Below are 26,757 nucleotides of genomic sequence, written 5' to 3'. Positions count from 1 at the left end.
GAAGTTGCGCTCCTAGTGGCCAGGGACTTTAATGCAGGTAAACTTAAATCCGTTTTACCTCATTTCTACCAGCATGTGCAACCAGAGTAAAAACAACTCTAGACCACCTTTACTCAACACACAGAGACACATACAAAGCTCTCCCTCGCCCTCCATTTGGCAAATCTGACCATAATTCTATCCTACAAGCAAAACTAAAGCAGGAAGTACCAGTGACTCGCTCAATACGGAAGTGGTCAGATGACGCGGATGCTACACTACAGGACTTTTTTGCTAGCACAGACTGGAATATGTTCCGGGATTCATCCAATGGCATTGAGGAGTATACCACCTCAGTTACCGGCTTCATCAATAAGTGCATCGACGACGTCCTCCCCACAGTGACCATACGTACATATCCCAACCAGAAGCCATGGATTACAGGCAACATCCGCACCGAGCTAAAGGCTAGAGCTGCCGCTTTCAAGGAGCGGGACACTAATCCGGACACTTATAAGAAATCCCGCTATGCCCTCAGACGAACCATCAAACAGACAAAGCGTCAATGCAGGACTAAGATTGAATCGTACTACACTGGCTCTGATGCTCGTCGGATGTGGCAGGGCTTGTAAACTATTACGGACTACAAAGGGAAACCCAGCCGCGAGGTGCCCAGTGACGCGAGCCTACCAGACGAGCTAAATGCATTTTATGCTCGCTTCGAGGCAAGCAACACTGAAGCATGCATGAGAGCACCAGCTGTTCCGGACGACTGTGTGATCACTCTCTCCATAGCCGATGTGAGCAAGACCTTTAAACAGGTCAACATTCACAAAGCCTCGGGGCCAGACAGATATTTTTTTTTTAGGTGGTAGACAGAGCATATGAGCGGAGTGGAGCGGTGAGAATCTCAGCTCCTCGCTCACAGAGCTGTTCACCCCTCCGCTCCCCCCGCTCAAAGCCACATCAGGCCAGTCCGCTCATTATCGCTCAGCGCTCAACGCAGTTTGCATCGCGCTCCACTCAAATCGCCCCCCGCTCACTCCAAAAAAGGAACAAAATCTGCATCTCCCCGAATTTGTTGCATACAGACTCATCTCGGATTATCCATTCTGTCTTGAAACAGGGATCTAACACTGACGCTAAAATGAGATGTTAATCAGTATAGTATATTCCATAGCGAATTGACACGTTGTTTGCCAATGTTTCTGCAAAAGCAGCGATGCCCATTGGAAGTGCAGCGTGAGTGTAATCGGTGAGCAGGGATTTGATTTCTGTGACAGCAGGGAGGATCATCCCCAGGTTCCCCAGCTGCATTTTGTCTGTGAGGTCTGCTAGTGGTGTCAGCACACTGACAAGGTGCGTCAGCTGCCGTACTTGATTCAGGGTGATGTTAGCAACATTAGACTTGAGTTTGTTTTGCCATAACGGGTATTTTTGGAACAACCGGATGAACGACTGAATGGCGCAGGCATTTGTGGGACGGACACCTAATTGGTCGGTTTCCTCTGTGCTCTTGCGTACACTTTTCACCAGGTGCCCGACTTTCACTAACAGCCTATTAATGTTGTCGTGCTTGTTAACGGCGTTTTTGATCGCCAGCTGAAGCATGTGAAGCAATGTACTGATTAATCATAGTTTCTTGGGGGGGTGTAGCCCGGTTGAGCTGCGCTGGCAAAGTGTTGCATCCCTTCGCGTTCTCCTTTACTCAGCGGTTCATAGTCCATGAAAATCATTTTCAAAAATGCTACATCCAGCTCTATTTTTCTCTCCTTGTTATGGTTGGGCCTTTGCGTGCAGTGAATAAACTTTTGAATTCCTCAACCCTTTTCTCTTGTTGCTGCTGCTGCTCCTCTCGCTCTATAAAATACAAATTCATGGACGACACAAATTAAATTAAACAGATGGATTCTGGGTCAGGCTTGAGCATGCTTCAGACTCGTGGTGTGAGCGAGCGAAATTGGAGCGGGACATAGGGCGACGCTCCGTCCATTTAAAAATGCCGCTCTGCGCTCTGTTCAAAATCCGTCCGCTCACGCTCCACGCTCGCTCCCGCTCCACTCCGCTCATATGCTCTGGTGGTAGATCAGCTTTAATATTGCAGATAGATTGTAACTTCCATCAATGTAATTGTCTGCATCACTTCCAATCCCACATACGTTTTTTTTTTCTCGCCAAGATATATATATACACTACCATTCAAAAGTTTGGGGTCACTTAGAAATGTCCTTGTTTTCAAAAGAAAAGCAATTTTTCTGTCCATTAAAATAACATCAAATCGATCAGAAATACAGTGTAGACATTGTTAATGTTGTAAATGGCTATTGGCAGCTTCATGAAATAGTACACGCAAATCACCAGTCTCAACATCAACAGTGAAGAGGCGACCCGGAGTCGCCTCTTCACTGTTGACGTTGAGACTGGTGTTTTGCGGGTACTATTTCATGAAGCTGCCAGTTGAGGACCTGTTTCTCAAACTAGATACTCTAATTTATTTGTCCTCTTGCTCAGTTGTGCACCGGGGCCACCCACTCCTCTTTCTATTCTGGTTAGAGCCAGTTTGCGCTGTTCTGTGAAGGGAGTAGTACACAGCGTTGTATGAGATCTTCAGTTTCTTGGGAATTTCTCGCATGGAATAGCCTTCATTTCTCAGAACAAGAATAGACTGACGATTTCAGAAGAAAGTTATTTGTTTCTGGCCATTTTGATCCTGTAATCGAACCCACAATTACTGATGCTCCAGATACTCAACTAGTCTCAAGAAGGCTAGTTTTATTGCTTCTTTACTCAGCACAACAGTTTTCAGCTGTGCTAACATAATTGCAAAAGGGTTTTCTAATGATCAATTAGCCTTTTAAAATGATAAACTTGGATTAGCAAACACAACATGGCATTAGAACACAGGACTGATGGTTGCTGATAATAGGCTTCTGTACGCCTATGTAGATATTCCATTAAAAATCTGCAGTTTCCAGCTACAATAGCCATTTACAACATTAACAATGTCTAAACTGTATTTCTGATCAATTTGATGTTATTTTAATGGACAAAAAATTGCTTTTCTTTCGAAAACAAGGACATTTCTAAGTGACCCCAAACTTTTGAACGGTAGTGTATATATACATATACATACATACACATACATATGCTCATACAAACATATAAATACATATACATACATATACAGTGAGGGAAAAAAGTATTTGATCCCCTGCTGATTTTGTACGTTTGCCCACTGACAAAGAAATGATCAGTCTATAATTTTATTGCTAGGTTTATTTGAACAGTGAGAGACAGAATAACAACAAAAAAATCCAGAAAAAACGCATGTCAAAAATGTTATAAATTGATTTGCATTTTAATGAGGGAAATAAGTATTTGACCCCCACTCAATCAGAAATATTTCTGGCTCCCAGGTGTCTTTTATACAGGTAACGAGCTGAGATTAGGAGCACACTCTTAAAGGGAGTGCTCCTAATCTCAGCTTGTTACCTGTATAAAAGACACCTGTCCACAGAAGCAATCAATCAATCAGATTCCAAACTCTCCACCATGGCCAAGACCAAAGAGCTCTCCAAGGATGTCAGGGACAAGATTGTAGACCTACACAAGGCTGGAAAGGGCTACAAGACCATCGCCAAGCAGCTTGGTGAGAAGGTGACAACAGTTGGTACGATTATTCGCAAATGGAAGGAACACAAAATAACTGTCAATCTCCCTCGGCCTGGGGCTCCATGCAAGATCTCACCTCGTGGAGTTGCAATGATCATGAGAATGGTGAGGAATCAGCCCAGAACTACACGGGAGGATCTTGTCAATGATCTCAAGGCAGCTGAAAACAATTGGTAACACACTACGCCGTGAAGGACTGAAATCCTGCAGCGCCCGCAAGGTCCCCCTGCTCAAGAAAGCACATATACAGGCCCGTCTGAAGTTTGCCAATGAACATCTGAATGATTCAGAGGAGAACTGGGTGAAAGTGTTGTGGTCAGATGAGACCAAAATCGAGCTCTTAGGCATCAACTCAACTCGCCGTGTTTGGAGGAGGAGGAATGCTGCCTATGACCCCAAGAACACCATCCCCACCGTCAAACATGGAGGTGGAAACATTATGCTTTGGGGGTGTTTTTCTGCTAAGGGGACAGGACAACTTCACCGCATCAAAGGGACGATGGACGGGGCCATGTACCGTCAAATCTTGAGTGAAAACCTCCTTCCCTCAGCTAGGGCATTGAAAATGGGTCGTGGATGGGTATTCCAGCATGACAATGACCCAAAACACACGGCCAAGGCAACAAAGGAGTGGCTCAAGAAGAAGCACATTAAGGTCCTGGAGTGGCCTAGCCAGTCCCCAGACCTTAATCCCATAGAAAATCTGTGGAGAGAGCTGAAGGTTCGAGTTGCCAAACGTCAGCCTCGAAACCTTAATGACTTGGAGAAGATCTGCAAAGAGGAGTGGGACTAAATCCCTCCTGAGATGTGTGCAAACCTGGTGGCCAACTACAAGAAACGTCTGACCTCTGTGATTGCCAACAAGGGTTTTGCCACCAAGTACTAAGTCATGTTTTGCAGAGGGGTCAAATACTTATTTCCCTCATTAAAATGCTAATCAATATATAACATTTTTGACATGCGTTTTTCTGGATTTCTTTGTTGTTATTCTGTCTCTCACTGTTCAAATAAACCTACCATTAAAATTATAGACTGATCATGTCTTTGTCAGTGGGCAAACATACAAAATCAGCAGGGGATCAAATACTTTTTCCCACACTGTATATACATATCCTTTTTAAAAATATATTTCCCTTCATTGCTTTCCAACCCTACCATCCCTTCCCTAATTGGAGTAAACTAGTGAACAACAATGCTTAGGCCTCTACTTCTAGCTTATACAGTGGGGGGAAAAAGTATTTAGTCAGCCACCAATTGTGCATGTTCTCCCACTTAAAAAGATGAGAGAGGCCTGTAATTTTCATCATAGGTACACGTCAACTATGACAGACAAATTGAGAGAAAAAAAATCCAGAAAATCACATTGTAGGATTTTTTATGAATTTATTTGCAAATTATGGTGGAAAATAAGTATTTGGTCACCTACAAACAAGCAAGATTTCTGGCTCTCACAGACCTGTAACTTCTTCTTTAAGAGGCTCCTCTGTCCTCCACTCGTTACCTGTATTAATGGTAACTGTTTGAACTTGTTATCAGTATAAAAGACACCTGTCCACAACCTCAAACAGTCACACTCCAAACTCCACTATGGCCAAGACCAAAGAGTTGTCAAAGGACACCAACAACAAAATTGTAGACCTGCACCAGGCTGGGAAGACTGAATCTGCAATAGGTAAGCAGCTTGGTTTGAAGAAATCAACTGTGGGAGCAATTATTAGGAAATGGAAGACATACAAGACCACTGATAATCTCCCTCGATCTGGGGCTCCACGCAAGATCTCACCCCGTGGGGTCAAAATGATCACCAGAACGGTGAGCAAAAATCCCAGAACCACACGGGGGGACCTAGTGAATGACCTGCAGAGAGCTGGGACCAAAGTAACAAAGCCTACCATCAGTAACACACTACGCCGCCAGGGACTCAAATCCTGCAGTGCCAGACGTGTCCCCCTGCTTAAGACAGTACATGTCCAGGCCTGTCTGAAGTTTGCTAGAGTGCATTTGGATGATCCAGAAGAGGATTGGGAGAATGTCATATGGTCAGATGAAACAAAAATAGAACTTTTTGGTAAAAAGTCCGTGTTGCCCAGCGACAGCCCCAAAACATCACTGCTCTAGAGGAGATCTGCATGGAGGAATGGGCCAAAATACCAGCAACAGTGTGTGAAAACCTTGTGAAGACTTACAGAAAACGTTTGACCTGTGTCATTGCCAACAAAGGGTATATAACAAAGTATTGAGAAACTTTTGTTATTGACCAAATACTTATTTTCCACCATAATTTGCAAATAAATTCATTAAAAATCCTACAATGTGATTTTCTGGATTTTTTTTCTCTCATTTTGTCTGTCATAGTTGACGTGTACCTATGATGAAAATTACAGGCCTCTCTCATCTTTTTAAGTGGAAGAACTTGCACAATTGGTGGCTGACTAAATACTTTTTTCCCCCACTGTACATACTATATATATTTTATGGACACAGTCAATTTTACAATAATTATATTTTGTTTGTTTTTACTCCTGAATTTCCTCTACCCTCAACCTCATTTTCATAATGTCCATCCGGTTTGCTTCTATATGCCATATCTTTCTAACTGTGCTATTTCACAAAAGCTCTCAACCTATAACCTATATACTTATTATGGACACAGTATGCTTTACATTAGTTATCTTGTTGTTATTAGTTGTTGTTAGTTGTTATTAGTCCCATCCTTCAACTCCATTCAACACCACCCATCTATCTCTTAACACCATCCATATTGGATTTCTATTTGCCCTATATTTTTCAACTGTACTGTGATGTTTTACAAAAGTTCTGAACCCTTCTATTCTCATTGTTTCTACAGATTGTAAATTGAAAATAAACATTATTGATGAAAGTATTATTATATTATTGATCGATTGACTGACTTTTCAGATCACCCAGTAGTGCTATCTGCAGGGTTAGCTCCAGATAAATATTGCAATCCTTTAGCCATTCCTGGAACTGTGTCCAAAAACAGGCTACAAATGGACAGTACCAAAACAAATGATCTAATGATTCTGTCTCTTCGCAGCAAAATCTGCAGAGCTGGGAAGATTGTATCCCCCATATAAATAACATTCTATTGGTAGCAAGAATTTTGTATAATTTAAATTGAAAAATTATAAGTTTTGAATCCGGCGTCGTTTTGCGTATCAGTTCATAAACACTATGCCATGGAATCGGTACATAAAAAATCTCTTCCCAACTATTTTGCAATCTACAGTGGGGAGAATAAGTATTTGATACACTGCCGATTTTGCCGGTTTTCCTACCTACAAAGCATGTAGAGGTCTGTCATTTTTATCATAGGTACACTTCAACTGTGAGAGACGGAATCTAAAACAAAAATCCAGAAAATCACATTGTATGATTTTTAAGTAATTAATTTGCATTTTATTGCATGACATAAGTATTTGATACATCAGAAAAGCAGAACTTAATATTTGGTACAGAAACCTTTGTTTGCAATTACAGAGATCATACGTTTCCTGTAGGTCTTGACCAGGTTTGCACACACTGCAGCAGGGATTTTGGCCCACTCCTCCATACAGACCTTCTCCAGATCCTTCAGGTTTCCGGGGCTGTCGCTGGGCAATATGGACTTTCAGCTCCCCTCCAAAGATTTTCTATTGGGTTCAGGTCTGGAGACTGGCTAGGCCACTCCAGGACCTTGAGATGCTTCTTACGGAGCCACTCCTTAGTTGCCCTGGCTGTGTGTTTCGGGTCGTTGTCATGCTGGAAGACCCAGCCACGACCCATCTTCAATGCTCTTACTGAGGGAAGGAGATTGTTGGCCAAGATCTCGCGATACATGGCCCCATCCATCCTCCCCTCAATACGGTGCAGTCGTCCTGTCCCCTTTGCAGAAAAGCATCCCCAAAGAATGATGTTTCCACCTCCATGCTTCACGGTTGGGATGGTGTTCTTGGGGTTGTATTCATCCTTCTTCTTCCTCCAAACACGGCGAGTGGAGTTTAGACCAAAAAGCTCTATTTACGAAGATTATACCTTTTTTAAACATTTTTTTATCAATTAGTATATTTGCGTTTAACCACAATATTTGTTGCATTATTTGTTCTGTTGTTTCTGGAGGATTACATTGAAATTGCAACCAACCTTCTATGGCTTGTTTTAGAAATAGTGATATTTGTGAGATTATTTCCTTTTCAAATAACTGAAAGTGAGAAGTTGTAATCTGAATAATGGGAAAAAGGCCATTCTTGAACATTGGGTGAGACATTCTTACTAATTTGCTAGAGAACCAGTTCGGATTTAAGTATAACTTTTGTATGACTGAAGCTTTTAGTGATAGGTCTAATTCTTTAATATTTAATCATTTCTGTCCTCCGAATTCATATTCATGAGATAAATAGGCCAGTTTAATTTTGTCTGGCTTGCCGTGCCAAATAAAATGGAATATATTTTTTTCTCAAATAATTTCTAAAACTGTTCGCTAGGCGTAGGCAAGACCATAAGAAAATAGGTAAACTGGGATAATACTAAAGAGTTAATCAGGGTGATTTCTCCACAAATTGACAGGTATTTACCTTTCCATGGTAGGAAGATCTTATCTAGTTTTGCTAACTTTCTATTAAAATGTATTGGAGTGAGATCATTTATTTAATTTGGGTTATGTATTCCGAGTATATCCACATCACCATCAGCCCATTTTATTGGTAAACTACATGGTAATGTAAATTTTTTATTTTTTAGTGATCCAATACGTAATATAGTACATTTATCATAATTTGGTTGTAATCCAGAGAGGTTAGAAAATGTATCTAGATTCTCTATGAGGCTCTGGAGGGATTCAAGTTGTGGATTTAAAATAAAACGTGAATCATCAGCGTACAATGACACCTTTGTTTTTAAGCCCTGGATTTCTAATCCCTTGATATTATTGTTGGATCTTATTTTAATAGCTAACATTTCGATGGCCATAATAAATAGATATGCCGATAGTGGACAACCTTGTTTCATTCCTCTTAACAGTTTAAAACTTTCTGAGAAATAGCCATTATTTACTATTTTACATTTATGGTTACTATACATGATTTTAACCCATTTTATAAGAGATTCTCCAAAATTGAAACGCTCCAGGCATTTATATATAAACCCCAGTTGTACTTTATCAAATGCCTTTTTAAAGTCTGCTATGAATAGCAGGCCTGGTTTCCCAGATTCTTCATAGTGACCTGTCTGATTAGAATGAATAATGTCCGACAATACCTTTTTAATTCTATGCGCTGTACATTTTGCTAGAATTTTTGCATCACAACACTGAAGTGTAAGGGGCCTCCAATTTTTTTAATGGACTGGATCTTTATATTTCCCACTTCCTGTTTCAGTAATAATGAAATCAGACCTTCTTTTTGAGTGTCTGATAATTACATTTTACATTTTAGTCATTTAGCAGACGCTCTTATCCAGAGCGACTTACAGTTAGTGAGTGCATAAATTTTTCATACTGGCCCCCCGTGGGAATCGAACCCACAACCCTGGCGTCGCAAACACCATGCTCTACCAACTGAGCTACACAGGGATAATCTACCATTTACATAGGAGTGGTTAAAACATGCTAATAACGGTCCTCTGAGTATATCAAAAAAGGTTTGGTATACCTCGACTGGTATGCCATCCAACCCTGGAGTTTTCCCGGACTTAAAGTCTTTAATTGCATCCAGAAGTTCCTCCTCTAATTTCACCTTCACATGAGTCTTTCTGTATAGCTGTTAATTTTATATTATCAATAGAAAAAAATCTCTACAATTAGCTTCAGTTAGAGGAGATGGAGGTGACTGAAACGAAAACATACAGTTGAAGTCAGAAGTTTACATACACTGAGGTTGGAGTCATTAAAACTCATTTTTCAACCACTCCACAAATTTCTTGTTAACAAACTATAGTTTTGGTAAGTCGGTTAGGACATCTACTTTGTGCATGACACAAGTAATTCTTCCAACAATTGTTTACAGACAGATTATTTCACTTATAATTCACTGTATCACAATTCCAGTGGGTCCGATGTTTACATACACTAAGTTGACTGTCCCTTTAAACAGCTTGGAAAATTCCAGAAAATTATGTCATGGCTTTAGAAGCTTCTGATAGGCTAATTGACGTCATTTGAGTCAATTGGAGGTATACCTGTGGATGTATTTCAAGGCCTTCCTTCAAACTCAGTGCCTCTTTGCTTGACATCATGGGAAAATCAAAAGAAATCAGCCAAAACCTCAGAAAAAAAATTGTAGACCTCCACAAGTCTGGTTCATCCTTGGGAGCAATTTCCAAATGCCTGAAGGTACCACGTTTATCTGTACAAACAATAGTACACAAGTATAAACACAATGGGACTACGCAGCCGTCATACCGCTCAGGAAGGAGACGCGTTCTGTCTCCTAGAGATGAACGTACTTTGGTGCGAAAAGTGCAAATCAATCCCAGAACAACAGCAAAGGACCTTGTGACGATGCTGGAGGAAACAGGTACAAAAGTATCTATATACACAGTAAAACGAGTCCTATATTGACATAACCTGAAAGGCCGCTCAGCAAGGAAGAAGCCAGACTATGGTTTGCAACTGCACATGGGGACAAAGATCATACTTTTTGGAGAAATGTCCTCTGGTCTGATGAAACAAAAATAGCAAATGTGGGAACTCCTTCAAGACAGTTGGAAAAGCATTCCAGGTGAAGCTGGTTGAGAGAATGCCAAGAGTGTGCAAAGCTGTCATCAAGGCAAAGGGTGGCTATTGGTTACTACATGATTCCATATGTGTTATTTCATAGTTGTGATGTCTTCACTAGTCTTCTACAATGTAAAAATGTTTAGAAATATAGAAAAACCCTTGAATGAGTAGGTGTGTCCAAACCTTTGACTGGTAGTGTATATACTACATGACCAAAGGTATGTGGACACCTGCTTGTCGAACGTCTTATTCCAAAATCATGGGCATTCATATGGAGTTGGTCCCACCTTTGCTGCTGTAACAGCCTCTACTCTTCCACTAGATGTTGGAATGTTGCTGCTGTGACTTGTTCCATTCAGCCAGAAGAGCAAGAGTGAGGTCGGGCACTGATGTTGGGCGGTTAGGCCTGGCTCGCAGTTGGTGTTCCGATTTATCCCAAAGGTGTTCGAGGGGGCTGAGGTCAGGGCTCTGTGCAGGCCAGTCAAGTTCTTCCACGCCGATCTCGATAAACCATTTCTGTATGGTTAGAGGGGGCTGAGGTCATGGCCTTCCCCAAACTGTTGCCACAAAGTTGGAAGCACAGAATCATCTAGAATGTCTGTGAATGCTGTAGCGTTAAGATTTCCCTTCACTTGAACTAAGGGGCCTAGCCCGAACCATGAAAAACAGCTCCAGACCATTATTCCTCCTCCAACAAACTTTACAGTTGGCACTATGCATTTGGGGCAGGTAGCGTTCTCCTGGCATCCGCCAAACCCAGATTTGTCCGTCGGACTGCCAGATGGTGAAGCGTGATTCATCACTCCATAGAATGTGTTTCCACTGCTCCAGAGTCCAATGGTGGCGAGCTTTACGCCACTCCAGTCTACGCTTGGCATTGCACATGGTGATCTTAGGCTTGTGTGCGGCTGCTCGGCCATGGAAACCCATTTCATGAAGCATCGAATTGCATCTTGGTGCACAGATTCATTTACAGAAAATGATGGTGTGCCTGAAAGTAGTGGGGGCCTATAAAAGAAAATGCAACCCTGGGGCCTATGATTTCATAATCTGTCCGTGAACAGTGGATTATCTTCAATGATTGAACCTTGTCTTCATGAAGAGGTTGATGTGGTGACTATATCACGATCAAGAGCAAATCGTTTGGTGGTGCTTTAACAAACAATCTGTAATATCACTGTTTCAGCACCGCTAGAATGGACAGCAACCATTCAGCATGATTCAGCACCTAGACAGCGACCATTTTCTCGCAGGTTCAGCGACGTCACTCACCACTGGGAGAATCCCTAGCAAAGATAAATAGGAGTAGGCCTATATATCTTCGCTGGGAGCTTGGAGGGGGGAATTGCTCCCCTGAGACCTTTTGCCAACCTGATTCAGACATATTCCAACCAAATGTTAGAATGGTAAAATAATAGTACACTGGCATTATACACTGCTCAAACAAATAAAGGGAACACTAAAATAACACATCCTAGATCTGAATGAATGAAATAATCTTATTAAATACTTTTTTCTTTATATAGTTGAATGTGCTGACAACAAAATCACACAAAAATGATCAATGGAAATCAAATTTATCAACCCATGGAGGTCTGGATTTGGAGTCACCCTCAAAATTAAAGTGGAAAACCACACTACAGGCTGTGCCAACTTTGATGTAATGTCCTTAAAACAAGTCAAAATGAGGCTCAGTAGTTTGTGTGGCCTCCACGTGCCTGTATGACCTCCCTACAACGCCTGGGCATGCTCCTGATGAGGTGGCGGATGGTCTCCTGAGGGATCTCCTCCCAGACCTGGACTAAAGCATTCGCCAACTCCTGGACAGTCTGCGGTGCAACGTGGCATTGGTGGATGGAGCGAGACATGTCCCAGATGTGCTCAATTGGATTCAGGTCTGGGGAATGGGCGGGCCAGTCCATAGCAACTGCTGACACACTCCAGCCACATGAGGTCTAGCATTGTCTTGCATTAGGAGGAACCCAGGGCCAACCGCACCCGCATATGGTCTCACAAGGGGTCTGAGGATCTCATCTCGGTACCTAATGGCAGTCAGGCTACCTCTGGCGAGCACATGGAGGGCTGTGCGGCCCCCCAAAGAAATGCCACCTCACACCATGACCGACCCACCGCCAAACCAGTCATGCTGGAGGATGTTGCAGGCAGCAGAACGTTCTCCACGGCGTTTCCAGACTCTGTCACGTCTGTCACATGTGCTCAGTGTGAACCTGCTTTCATCTGTGAAGAGCACAGGGCGCCAGTGGCGAATTTGCCAATATTGGTGTTCTCTGGCAAATACCAAACGTCCTGCACGGTGATGGGCTGTAAGCACAACCCCCACCTGTGGACGTCGGGCCCTCATACCACCCTCACAGAGTCTGTTTCTGACCATTTGAGCAGACACATGCACATTTGTGGCCTGCTGGAGGTCATTTTGCAGGGCTCTGGCAGTGCTCCTCCTGCTCCTCCTTGCACAAAGGCGGAGGTAGCAGTCCTGCTGCTGGGTTGTTGCCCTCCTACGGCCTCCTCCACGTCTCCTGATGTACTGGCCTGTCTCCTGGTAGCGCCTCCATGCTCTGGACACTACGCTGACAGACACAGCAAACCTTCTTGCCACAGCTCGCATTGATTTGCCATCCTGGATGAGCTGCACTACCTGAGCCACTTGTGTGGGTTGTAGACTCCGTCTCATGCTACCACTAGAGTGAAAGCACCGCCAGCATTCAAAAGTGACCAAAACATCAGCCAGGAAGCATAGGAACTGAGAAGTGGTCTGTGGTCACCACCTGCAAAACCAGTCCTTTATTGGGGGTGTCTTGCTAATTGCCTATAATTTCCACCTGTTGTCTATTCCATTTGCACAACAGCATGTGAAATTTATTGTTAATCAGTGTTGCTTCCTAAGTGGACAGTTTGATTTCACAGAAGTGTGATTGACTTTTGACTTGGAGTTACATTGTGTTGTTTAAGTGTTCCCTTTATTTTTTTGAGCAGTGTATTTGCCTCCACACTTGTCATGACTTATTTCCACTCACAGGCGTCCTTGCCTCACCTGCCTCTGTAATAATCCAAGATGCAAGTTCCAAAAATGAAACAGCTGAATTGTGCAGTTACTTTATGACACCTCCTAGGTTAAATTGTAGATTTTCTTATTGAATACAATTGTTTATTTTTTCTTTGTCTTTTAATCAGAATAGGAAATCTGTTGCCAAGGCATGCTGTTAATGAGTCTCTCTCTCTTGTTACAGCTCTAATTTTTCTCACAATGGTCTCACAATAAATATAATGTGTGTGGACATGACCTTATGTGTTAGTGTTACCAAGAGAGAGGCTATTGGGGGGTGCGGGTCCAAGGGGTGCCCTCGAGAGAGTGAATAGTCGGTTGGTGCTGCTGTGACTGTCTGCGGGCACAAACCTGGTGTTCTCATGTTCTCAGAGAAGGCGGTGGTGTCTGACACCTGTGAAAGTGGATGAGGGAAAGGAGGGAATGTGATAACAGTGAGTCTGAAGGACAGCCTGGCTGTCTTATCTCTTCAGGCTGCAGGGAAAAAAGGAAGGAAGTAATAATGTGATACCTCTCTTTATTGGGTGAAGGCCTTCACCAATAGGTAACCTATAGAAACATATCATTATTCGCATGTCTGTGCTCAAGACAAACTTTTATATTTTTCACAACATCTGGCATTTTATTTTAACATGATCATTTGCCATTGTGAAAATGATAAGGAACCACTGGTGATTTGTCTTTTATGACATGTGAGGGTTGAATGTTGTGCTTCAGTTAGTGCCTCACAATAGTAAGCACACCTTGGATATAGGGAAATGGGAATGAGGCTAATATTATCAAGCACCCTGTGTGCAATGTGACCATAACATGTAATGTACAGTGGGGAAAAAAAGTATTTAGTCAGCCACCAATTGTGCAAGTTCTCCCACTTAAAAAGATGAGAGAGGCCTGTAATTTTCATCATAGGTACACGTCAACTATGACAGACAAATTGAGAAAAAAAATCCAGAAAATCACATTGTAGGATTTTTTATGAATTTATTTGCAAATTATGGTGGAAAATAAGTATTTGGTCACCTACAAACAAGCAAGATTTCTGGCTCTCACAGACCTGTAACTTCTTCTTCAAGTGGCTCATCTGTCCTCCACTCGTTACCTGTATTAATGGCACCTGTTTGAACTTGTTATCAGTATAAAAGACACCTGTCCACAACCTCAAACAGTCACACTCCAAACTCCACTATGGCCAAGACCAAAGAGCTGTCAAAGGACACCAGAAACAAAATTGTAGACCTGCACCAGGCTGGGAAGACTGAATCTGCAATAGGTAAGCAGCTTGGTTTGAAGAAATCAACTGTGGGAGCAATTATTTGGAAATGGAAGACATACAAGACCACTGATAATCTCCCTCGATCTGGGGCTCCACGCAAGATCTCACCCCGTGGGGTCAAAATGATCACCAGAACGGTGAGCAAAAATCCCAGAACCACACGGGGGAACCTAGTGAATGACCTGCAGAGAGCTGGGACCAAAGTAACAAAGCCTACCATCAGTAACACACTACGCCGCCAGGGACTCAAATCCTGCAGTGCCAGACGTGTCCCCCCTGCTTAAGCCAGTACATGTCCAGGCCCGTCTGAAGTTTGCTAGAGTGCATTTGGATGATCCAGAAGAGGATTGGGAGAATGTCATATGGTCAGATGAAACCAAAATATAACTTCTTGGTAAAAACTCAACTCGTCGTGTTTGGAGGACAAAGAATGCTGAGTTGCATCCAAAGAACACCATACCTACTGTGAAGCATGGGGGTGGAAACATCATGCTTTGGGGCTGTTTTTCTGCAAAGGGACCAGGACGACTGATCCGTGTAAAGGAAAGAATGAATGGGGCCATGTATCGTGATATTTTGAGTGAAGACCTCCTTCCATCAGCAAGGGCATTGAAGATGAAACGTGGCTGGGTCTTTCAGCATGACAATGATCCCAAACACACCGCCCGGGCAACGAAGGAGTGGCTTCGTAAGAAGCATTTCAAGGTCCTGGAGTGGCCTAGCCAGTCTCCAGATCTCAAACCCATAGAAAATCTTTGGAGGGAGTTGAAAGTCTGTGTTGCCCAGCGACAGCCCCAAAACATCACTGCTCTAGAGGAGATCTGCATGGAGGAATGGGTCAAAATACCAGCAACAGTGTGTGAAAACCTTGTGAAGACTTACAGAAAACGTTTGACCTGTGTCATTGCCAACAAAGGGTATATAACAAAGTATTGAGAAACTTTTGTTATTGACCAAATACTTATTTTCCACCATAATTTGCAAATAAATTCATTAAAAATCCTACAATGTGATTTTCTGGAAAAAAAATCTCTTTTTGTCTGTCATAGTTGACGTGTACCTATGATGAAAATTACAGGCCTCTCTCATCTTTTTAAGTGGGAGAACTTGCACAATTGGTGGCTGACTAAATACTTTTTTTCCCCACTGTATGAATTTCACTCTGCTTCAGCCCCAGCCTGCAGGAATGGACTGGACTGACAGCGTGTGTCATACACGTCGTGGCTGTGGGCTTCCCAAAATGGTGGACTACATGGCCTGTTTGTCACATTCAACAATCACATAGATCTATGTTTTCTCTTAGCTTGGATTTGTTTATTTATTTCAATGCATTATAAGGAGGATGGGATCCACCCAAATCATTTGGGTTCCTGGATCATTTCACAGCATTATGAGGCTGCGTTGAGACAATGACTTACAGTGAGGGAAAAAAGTATTTGATCCCCTGCTGATTTTGTACGTTTGCCCACTGACAAAGACATGATCAGTCTATAATTTTAATGGCAGGTTTATTTGAACAGTGAGAGACACAAAAAAAAAAAAAAACTTTCAGAAAAACGCATGTCAAAAATGTTATAAATTGATTAGCATTTTAATGAGGGAAATAAGTATTTGACCCCTCTGCAAAACATGACTTAGTACTTGGTGGAAAAACCCTTGTTGGCAATCACAGAGGTCAGACGTTTCTTGTAGTTGGCCACCAGGTTTGCACACATCTCATGAGGGATTTTGTCCCACTCCTCTTTGCAGATCTTCTCCAAGTCATTAAGGTTTCGAGGCTGACGTTTGGCAACTCGAACCTTCAGCTCCCTCCACAGATTTTCTATGGGATTAAGGTCTGGAGACTGGCTAGGCCACTCCAGGACCTTAATGTGCTTCTTCTTGAGCCACTCCTTTGTTGCCTTGGCCATGTGTTTTGGGTCATTGTCATGCTGGAATACCCTCCATGACCCATTTTCAATGCCCTGGCTGAGGGAAGGAGGTTCTCACCCAAGATTTGACGGTACATGGCCCCGTCCATCGTCCCTTTGATGCGGTGAAGTTGTCCTGTCCCCTTAGCAGAAAAACACCCCCAAAGCATAATGTTTCCACCTCCATGTTTGACGGTGGGGATGGTGTTCTTGGGGTCATAGGCAGCATTCCTCTTCCTCCAAACACGGCGAGTTGAGTTGATGCCAAAGAGCTCGATTTTGGTCTCATCTGACCACAACACTTTCACCCAGTTATCCTCTGAATCATTCAGATGTTCATTGGCAAACTTCAGACGGGCCTGTATATGTGCTTTCTTGAGCAGGGGGACCTTGCGGGCGCTGCAGGATTTCAGTCCTTCACGGCGTAGTGTGTTACCAATTGTTTTATATTTTATATTTTTTTATATTTTAGTCATTTAGCAGACGCTCTTATCCAGAGCGACTTACATGAGCAATTAGGGTTAAGTGCCTTGCTCAAGGGCACATCGACAGATTTTTCACCTAGTTGGCTCGGGGATTAGAACCAGCGACCTTTCGGTTACTGGCACAACGCTCTTAACCACTAAGCTACCTGCCGCCCGTTTTCTTGGTGACTATGGTCCCAGCTGCCTTGAGATCATTGACAAGATCCTCCTGTGTAGTTCTGGGCTGATTCCTCACCGTTCTCATGATCATTGCAACTCCACAAGGAGAGATCTTGCATGGAGCCCCAGGCCGAGGGAGATTGACAGTTATTTTGTGTTTCTTCCATTTGCGAATAATCGCACCAACTGTTGTCACCTTCTCACCAAGCTGCTTGGCGATGGTCTTGTAGCCCATTCCATCCTTGTGTAGGTCTACAATCTTGTCCCTGACATCCTTGGAGAGCTCTCTGGTCTTGGCCATGGTGGAGAGTTTGGAATCTGATTGATTGATTGCTTCTGTGGACAGGTGTCTTTTATACAGGTAACAAACTGAGATTAGGAGCACTCCCTTTAAGAGTGTGCTCCTAATCTCAGCTCGTTACCTGTATAAAAGACACCTGGGAGCCAGAAATCTTTGTGATTGAGAGGGGGTCAAATACTTATTTCCGTCATTAAAATGCAAATCAATTTATAACATTTTTGACATGTGTTTTTCTGGATTATTTTGTTGTTATTCTCTCTCTCACTGTTCAAATAAACCTACCATTAAAATTATAGACTGATCATTTCTTTGTCAGTGGGCAAAGCAGGGGATCAAATACTTTTTTCCCTCACTGTATCAATGACCCAAGTCCAGCTCATTTAATCCCTACCATTATGTCGCTGAGTTGTCAAAATGATTCAGCAAATGTACATTATCCTAGGGGCGTTGGAAGAAACAATGTAAATAACCTAATTTATGTCCCTCTTACTGCCAGAAAAGCCTCTGCTGATCCTACAGCTATTGTATGCAGTACTCATATGCCTATGAACCAGAGCAATACTGTTAGCACTGCGGTGGTGTACCCTAGTAGGAAGTCCACTGTGTGCAGCTCACCCTGTATGTCCGAGTATGTCTACCTCTACTAAGCTTCCCAGTAAAGCAAGAAAAATAATCAAGCATCCCAGAAACGTGTTAAAAATAGCCCAGGTTAACATATGTAGCTTAAGAAACAAGGTTCATGAAATCAATAATTTGCTAGTAACAGATGACATTCATATTCTGACCATCTCTGATACTCACTTAGATAATACCTTTGATGATACAGTGGTAGCAATACAATGTTATAACATTTACAGAAAAGACAGAAATGCTAACGGGGGCGGTGTTGCGGTCTGTATTCAGAACCACATTCCTGTAAAGCTTAGAGAGGATCACATTTTAAATACTGTTGAAGTAATATGGCTACAGGTTCACCTGCCTCACCTAAAGCCCATTATGGTGGGAAGCTGTTATAGAAAAAGAAAAGGAAAGCCGCACACTCTAGGAGCTCAGATACAATAATTTAATATCCTAATAATCACTAGTTTATATAGTGTGAAAGGACACACGCAGGTGTCTGTAATCATGGCCGGGTGTGGCCTAATAGCATTGGCCAATTCACAGATAAAAACAACATACAAAAAACATGGATAGCATATGATCATAGATACTTGGCTACATAGGCCCACAACATTTACAATGAATGGCAAAATCACAACAATGGCTTCAAATCAAAGTCTACGTTGAGACCGAAAGGAGCAAGGGTCTTTAAATAAAAAATCCAGGCAATTTTAGGATGTTGAATAGCCAAAAAATCTTGTTCTTTTTTGGTGATTTGACTAGAACTTAAATACCCATCTAGGACAGAAAATATAGTGTTCTGAAATTTCGAAGTGGGGTCTATTATTGTCGATCAACAATGACAAGCCACCGGGGTCTGACAACTTGGATGGAAAATTACGGAGGATAATAGCGGACGATATTGCCACTACTATTTGCCATATCTTCAATTTAAGCCTACTAGAAAGTGTGTGCCCTCAGGCCTGGAGGGAAGCAAAAGTTATTCCCCTACCTAAGAATAGTAAAGCCCCCTTTACTGGCTCAAATAGCCGACCAATCAGCCTATTACCAACCCTTAGTAAAGTTTTGGGCAAAATTGTGTTTGACCAGATACAATGCTATTTTACAGTAAACAAATTGACAACAGACTTTCAGCATGCTTATAGGGAAGGACATTCAACAAGCACAGCACTGACACAAATTACTGATGATTGGCTGAGAGAAATTGATGATAAAAAGATTGTGGGGGCTGTTTTGTTAGACTTCAGTGCGCCGTTTGACATTATTGATCATAGTCTGTTGCTGGAAAAACGTATGTGTTATGGCTTTACACCCCCTGCTATATTGTGGATAAAGAGTTACCTGTCTAACAGAACACAGAGGGTGTTCTTTAACCTCTTAATCACTAGGCACCTGGCTAAAGTGCCTGCCTCGAAAATGCATGCCCAAATTGAATAGAGTATATCTCCAAAACGACAAGGGCTATAAACATAATATTGGTAGCAAAAGAAAGGTAACACATGTGAGATGTATCTTGAAGTAAAATAATTAATGTGGGTATTACTGTGTCAGAGTAAATGAAGCTAGAGAACACATCATAAATTGGGAGGTTTTGATTCCGCCTGAAAGTAACTTCAGGTTTTATAGGGAATAATGTATTGGATTTATACAGCTGCAGCCCCTAAACACTGGGACCATAGCCCAATATCTGATGAGTACTTATGTGAAGTTTGATGCCAATAAAGTAAAGTAAACCAAAGTTGTAGGGGTTTTAGTTGAAGTATGTTTAGGCGGATTACCAAATGGAGACATTTGGGTAGATTTGGGCACCATCAGTGCCATTTGACTTTTATCAGGTACCAGACAGCAAAAGGCATTTAATTTCACTAACATATCACTATATGTGTACATTCCATCAAAATACAACTGTTTTGATGTTGTTTCCAATGTTCTCCCAGACCTCTATACGTGTTCCCATTAAAATAAACCATACAATGGTAAAGTTTGACTCCAAACTGAGCAGATATATTAGAAACTATAAACAACAAATTTAAAAACAAAAAGTCCACACATCCCAAAACTATAAACAATGATATGGTGTCCTTGGGTGGGTTGTCACACAAAATGTAGACCCTTTTTACCATAAAACTTGCTGTCGTGCCAATCCTTGAAACAGTTACGCTTTGATGTAAGGCACAAGGGACTTGGCACTTCCTGCAGTACACAGGTGTTTTCACTTTGGGGATGCCAACATCCAGACATCTCCTACAGTTCTTCCTGTCTTTGCTGGCATCATCACCATAGTATTCTGGCATGCAGGATATTGGTGGTGGTCGTGGTGGAGGTTGTGGTTCAGACTGTTTAGCAAAGTTCACCATTTCTGTGAGTAGCTTTTCCCTGAACTTCTTCAAAACAGTTGAAAGAGTGAAAGGGGAGACCATGACGCAGTGCTGTTGATCGTGGGGCCTGGGACTCTGGTGGGCATAAACCGGATTGGGTCTGGTCGTTCATCATTCTCTTCTCTATTATGCCACCTATCTTCTTCTTCCTCCCCGACTCTTGGAGTGGCAGGCCTACCTCCACCATGCTGACTTGGATGCGCTGACTTTGAGAAAGCTTTCCCTTTTCTTTTGGGTTAAGGGCTCTTTACAGGGGACTCAGTGTCCGATGAAGACCGTGGCCGAGGGAGGGGAGCAGAAGTGCGTTGTCTAGACAAGCGGCCAGGCTGAGGAAGAGGAGGCTCTGCCTGAGGAAGGGAAAGCTGTGGCTGAGGAGGCAGATGCTCTGGCTGTGGCTCATCACCCCTATAATCATCTTCACTGTACAAACAAGACAAAAGAGAAAATAAAATCATGACTAAAACACACTTGTATTCATTCATTGACAAATCTGACTCAAAACAGTCAGATATATAAAATAAATAGTTAGAACTATGAGAATGTTGACTAAAGTGATAATTCAGTGACAATAAATAATACACATAGCATTCTATTGTAAGTAAACTTGCGTGTGGGCCTCTAAGCTAAGCTAGCGCTAACTTACATTGAGCTTCAGTTACTCAAATAGATATTTTAGAATGTATGTTTTGTACTCATACAATAAATGAGTAATAGTAGTATTAGAAGTAATAAATAACAATGGGATTACATACTCTTCTGATGCTTGAGTAGGGCCCTGGACACGATAACCTTAATTATCGTCGTTGGGGTCCGGTTCGTCCGGTCTAAGCAGGTCCTCATCGTCCGATTCAGAGTCAATGGGGATACATGGAGTCCAACTTTCATCTGTTACAATTAATAACGCCTCTGTAACTGTATATTTGTTACTAGAGCCTGCCATATTTTTATAAACTTTGTGTAACCGTTCGTAATGCAGCAAGTCAACTAATATGATACAATGAGGTGCGCACTTGGATATTTCAACAACCGGTTGGTCGATTTTGACATGTGACCCCACTATCGAAAGCTCTGGATCAGTAGAATTAAATTAGCACAATTTCAAGCCACTCGGATTGCATCATATATCCAGAAGATGGCAACAGAACAGTGCCTCTTGTGATTGAAAAAAACGACTGACTTAATCTTCAAACACATTGTTGGCCATGTAAAACGATGTAAACTCATTGAAATCGACTCGGAATGAGAGAGAGACACTAGAGTATCTTTTCAAGTGGTTTTATTCGATCAGACACTACTTTTGGTAACAAAAACAACAAAGGTAAGACGCAGTTTGTTGTTGTGATAAAAAAAATGGACATTTGTTATTGACGTTCTTTGATTAATAGTTTAGTGAGTGTTGGTCATAGAGGAACACGGCTATCACTGTTGTAATCTGTGAAGGAAGCAGCTTTCCAATGGTGTATCGTTTGTGTAGATAGGTTGAGAAAAATACGTTATCTGTCTACGAATATACGGGCATGCACGGTTTCAAAATACAGTACTGGTTTTGCTATATGTTTATATATTTGCTTGGAGTCTGAATATTATTTAATTTGGGCAACAACAGTTTAGCTAGATTCACAGTTGAGACGCTTCTCGTTCCAGTAGTGTTTAACATTCAGGTATTCACACGTTTAAAAACCGTACTACGTCATTGTTTGCAATTGCGGGAGGAGTACCCCGGATATGGGGAACCTCGGGCTGAAGCGGTTAATGGAAGCCTCTCCAACACAATCCAGGTAGAATCAGGAATTCCCCAGGGCAGCTGTCTAGGCCCCTTACTTTTTTCAATCTTTACCAACGACATGCCACTGGCTTTGAGCCAGTGTGTCTATGTATGCAAATGACTCAACACTATACACATCAGCTACAACAGCGACTGAAATGATAGCAACACTTAACAAAGAGCTGCAGTTAGTTTCAGAATGGGTGGCAAGGAATAAGTTAGTCCTAAATATTTCAAAAACTAAAAGCATTGTGTTTGGGACAAATCATTTCCTAAACTTTAAACCTCAACTAAATCTGGTAATGGATAATGTGGAAATTGAGCAAGTTAAGGAGACTAAATTGCTTGGAGTAGCCCTGGATTGTAAACTGTCATGGTCAAAACATATTGATACAACAGTAGCTAGGATGGGGAGAAGTCTGTCTATAATAAAGCGCTGCTCTACATTCTTAACAGCACAATCAACAAGGCAGGTCCTACAGGAACTAGTTTTGTCGCACCTGGACTACTGTTCAGTCGTGTGGTCAGGTGCCACAAAGAGGGACTTAGGAAAATAGTAATTTGCTCAGAACAGGGCAGCATGGCTGGCCCTTGGATGTACACAGAGAACTAACATTAATAGTATGCATGTCAATCTCTCCTGGCTCAAAGTAGAGGAGAGATTGACTTCATCACTACTTGTATTTGTGAGCGGTATTGACATGTTGAATGCACCGAGCTGTCTGTTTGAACTACTGACACCCATTTATACCCCACAAGACATGCCACCAGAGGTCTCTTCACAGTCCCCAAGTCAAGAACAGACTATGGGAGGCACACAGTACTACATAGAGCCATGACTACATGGAACTCTATTCCACATCAAGTAACTCATGGCAGCAGTAAAATTAGATTTAAAAAACAAATAGAAATACACCTTATGGAACTGTGAAGCAACACAAACATAGACACATGCATACAAACACACGATAACATACGCACTATACACACATGTACACATGGATTTTGTGTTATAGATATGTGGTAGTAGAGAAGAGGCCTGAGGGCACACACTTAATATATTGTGAAATCTGTTATGAATGCATTGTAATGTTTTTAAAATGTATAACTGCCTTAATTTTGCTGGAACCCAGGAAGAGTAGCTGCTGCCTTGGCAGCAGCTAATGGGGCTCCATAATAAATACAAATACAAATAGAAATCAAGGATGTATATAAAGACATACTGTATGTCTATGGTGGTAATACTGTAACCAATCAGGGTTGGTTAACCACTGAGTGTTGTGTTTTCAGATGTCATTCTGAACACTAGGTGGTGTATTCCTCATTCCTCATTAACATACACTATGTGGACACCCCTTCAAATTAGTGGATTTGGCTATTTCAGCCACAACCATTGCTGGCAGATGTATAAAATCGAGCACACAGCCATGCAATCTCCATAGACAAACATTGGCAGTAGAATGGCCTGTTCTGAAGAGCTCATTAACTTTCAACGTGGCACCGTCATAGGATGCCACCTTTCCAACAAGTAAGTTCGTCAAATTTCTGCCCTGCTAGAGCTGCCCCAGTCAACTGTAAGGGCTGCTATTGTGAAGTAGAAACATATACGAGCAACAACAGCTCAGCCGCGAAGTGGTAGACCACGCAAGCTCACAGAATGGGACTGCTGAAGCGCGTAGAGCATAAAAATCGTCTGTCCTTGGTTACAACACTCACTACCGAGTTTCAAACTGCCTCTGGAAGCAATGTCAGCACAATAACTGTTTGTCTGGAGCTTCATGAAATGGGTTTCCATGGCTGAGCAGCCACACACAAGCCTAAGATCACCATGCGCAATGCCAAGTGTCGGCTGGAGTGATGTAAAGCTCGCCGCCATTGGACTCTGGAGCAGTGGAAACGCATTTCTCTGGAGTGATCAATCACACTTCACCATCTGGGTTCGATGGACGAATCTAGGTTTGGAGGATGCCAGGAGAACGCTATCTGCCCGAATGCATAGTGCCAACTGTAAAGTTTGTTGGAGGAGGAATAATGGTCTGGAGCTGTTTTTCATGGTTCAGGCTAAGCCCCTTAGTTCCAGTGAAGGGAAATCTTAATGCTACAGCATACAATGGCATTCTAGACGATTCTGTGCTTCCAACTTTGTGGCAACAGTTTGGGGAAGGCCCTTTCCTGTTTCAGCATAACAATGCCCCCTTGCACAAAGCGAGGTCCATACAGAAATGGTTTGTCGAGATCGTTTTGGAAGAACTTGACTGGCCTGCACAGAGCCCTGACCTCAATCCCCTCGAACACCTTTGGGATGAATTGGAATGCCGACTGCGAGCCAGGCCTAATCGCCCAACATCCGTGCCCGACCTCACTAATGCTGTTGTGGCTGAATGGAACAAGTCCCCACAGAAATGTTCCAACATCTAGTGGAAAGCCTTCCTAGAAGAGTGGAGGCTGTTATAGCAGCAAAGGGGGGACCAACTCCATATTAATACCCATGATTTAGAAATGAGATGTTAGACGAGCAGGTGTCCACATACTGTTGGCCATGTAGTGTAGGTCTCAAGGCACCATTTGACCTGTTTTGCATTTGAGTTGTATCTGTTTGCGTATGTGGGCATTAGCTTCTCTTCAAAGGTTCCAGATACAGTATGTTCCCATAATGTAATGTTGCCTTCATGTGTTCTGAGTTCAGAGTGGAAGAGGCATGAGCAACCTGTGGGTGTGGACATGGGGTTGTCGTAGTGATGCCCTTACTGACATCCTAGATCAGAGGCAACGTGTCTTTAAATGTTTGATAAACTGTGCTGCTGAGAATCCTCGCTACAGTCTGTTCCCTCTCACTGGGGCTGTGTGGGATGCATGTGGAGTGGCATGATATCAGAGGCAGACCCTGCATGTTTTTACAGCCTTGTAATTCCCTGTCCCAGAAGGCTACTGCAAGGGAGTCAGACACACAGACTGTGTCCTCCAAATGTAGGTAAGCAGACTAGACATGTAGTCACACATTAGAGAGGAACATGAAGGGCAAAAGGGGGGTCTGATGGGCTGTTACCCTTTTAAAGGATTTGTAGCTCATGGCTCCACAGTCAATGAGGAGCAATTGCAGGGTATGGCCTGACTCTTGTAGCTACCAAAATTACTGTTATTGGCTTCTGAAATCATCTTGAAGATCTTTAGTGGCACTTTGAAAACATTGCCTCTCAGTGTTAGGAACCATTTGAATTTACTCCAGGGAACTGAATGTGTTGGAGACTTATAGAGTTGGTCATTGGCTCAGATCCATAGACCCATCTGGTAACACTTTATTTGTGTTCTGTTCCAGTAGAAATATATCTATAATAAATTCTGTTCTGTTCTATATAGTATAGGTATTTATATCTGAAACTATGACATACAGTATAGTGGCCCTTAGTTGTACTTTAGATTACCACAGGTGTCTGTAATTATCTCTGGCTCACTGTGTGGCCTTATCTGTCCCACTATTGTTTGTGTAGAAATGCTCTGATTAAGGTCGACTGGCCGAATGCTCAGCCACAATTAAAGACATTTGCATCTGACTCGAAGTATGCAGAGACTTTTTCCTGTTTCTACAGTTTTGCCTTTTGCCTCCAGCATCTTCACTAATCAGCTCTGGGTGTGCGGTAATAAAAAATTTATAAGGCATTTATAAAGTGTGTGTTAACCATTTATTAATCATTACTCCCACATTTATAAACCATTTAGTAATCATTAGTGAAGTATTTTTGCAGCCCCTAATCTAAAGTGAGCGCAATTTATGCTTTATAAATACTTTATATATGTTTTGAGTGACCTGTGTAGTTTCCAGCAGTACCTGGTAAAAGAATAAGCACACAATACAGGATATTTAAGGAAATATATATACATGTGTGAATAACTAGTTTACTAAGATTTACAAATGTGGGAGTAAATATTAATAAATGGTGAGCAAACTGTTTATAAATGCCTTATAAATGTTTTATGTACCCTTAAAATAAAGTGTTACCACCCATCTTTGGTGGTCTGCTTTTTTTTCTAGGTGCTTCACTGCCATCTTATCTTCCCTCATGCTGAATCATGGTCAGGTCAGGTTTATTCAAATAAGACTGCAGAAAATAGAGGGTGTCTGCAACACGTCTCCCTGAACCTGTCTCTCTGTGTAGGTGACCTCCTGTAGAGGACAGCAGCTCTCTCCAGGGTTTATGGAAACCTGATTCCCATCCAGTGGAGAAGGTGAGTCTTCAACCTTGTCCTCTTTGTCTCTTAGCCTTTGTATGATTTAGGACTCAATGATTGTCTGTTTACTTGGGGTTGCAATAGCACAGCAGTGGTCATCAGGCTTCTCAAAGGAACCACATGTTGTTTGTTGGGTGTAGTTTGGTCTCTGAAGCATTGTTCTAATGGCCGTCTGGGTCATAAATCTTTAACTAGGTAAACGCTCCCG

The 26,757-nt window shown here is 42.3% G+C and overlaps 1 protein-coding gene across 4 annotated transcripts in view; it reads left to right on the top strand.

The window, feature by feature from the left end:
* LOC121545612 (protein kinase C and casein kinase substrate in neurons protein 1) overlaps positions 1 to 26,757 on the top strand; it is a 69,208-nt gene that overhangs the window by 9,239 nt on the left and 33,212 nt on the right. For 2 of the 4 annotated variants that reach the window (XM_041856290.1, XM_041856286.1), the window contains exon 2: positions 26,477 to 26,546. The exons of 1 other annotated variant lie outside the window; for it this stretch is intronic. The gene's annotated coding sequence lies outside the window, so the exon portion shown is untranslated. Of the gene's footprint in view, positions 1 to 26,378; positions 26,399 to 26,476; positions 26,547 to 26,757 lie in introns of those variants that run through there. One more of the 4 variants, XM_041856287.1, reaches the window with a different exon arrangement.

This window comes from Coregonus clupeaformis, chromosome 30, assembly GCF_020615455.1.
Source record: "Coregonus clupeaformis isolate EN_2021a chromosome 30, ASM2061545v1, whole genome shotgun sequence".
NCBI lineage: Eukaryota > Metazoa > Chordata > Actinopteri > Salmoniformes > Salmonidae > Coregonus > Coregonus clupeaformis.
Note: the sequence above shows the minus strand (reverse complement) of the source record. Positions and strands in the feature narration are given on the sequence as shown.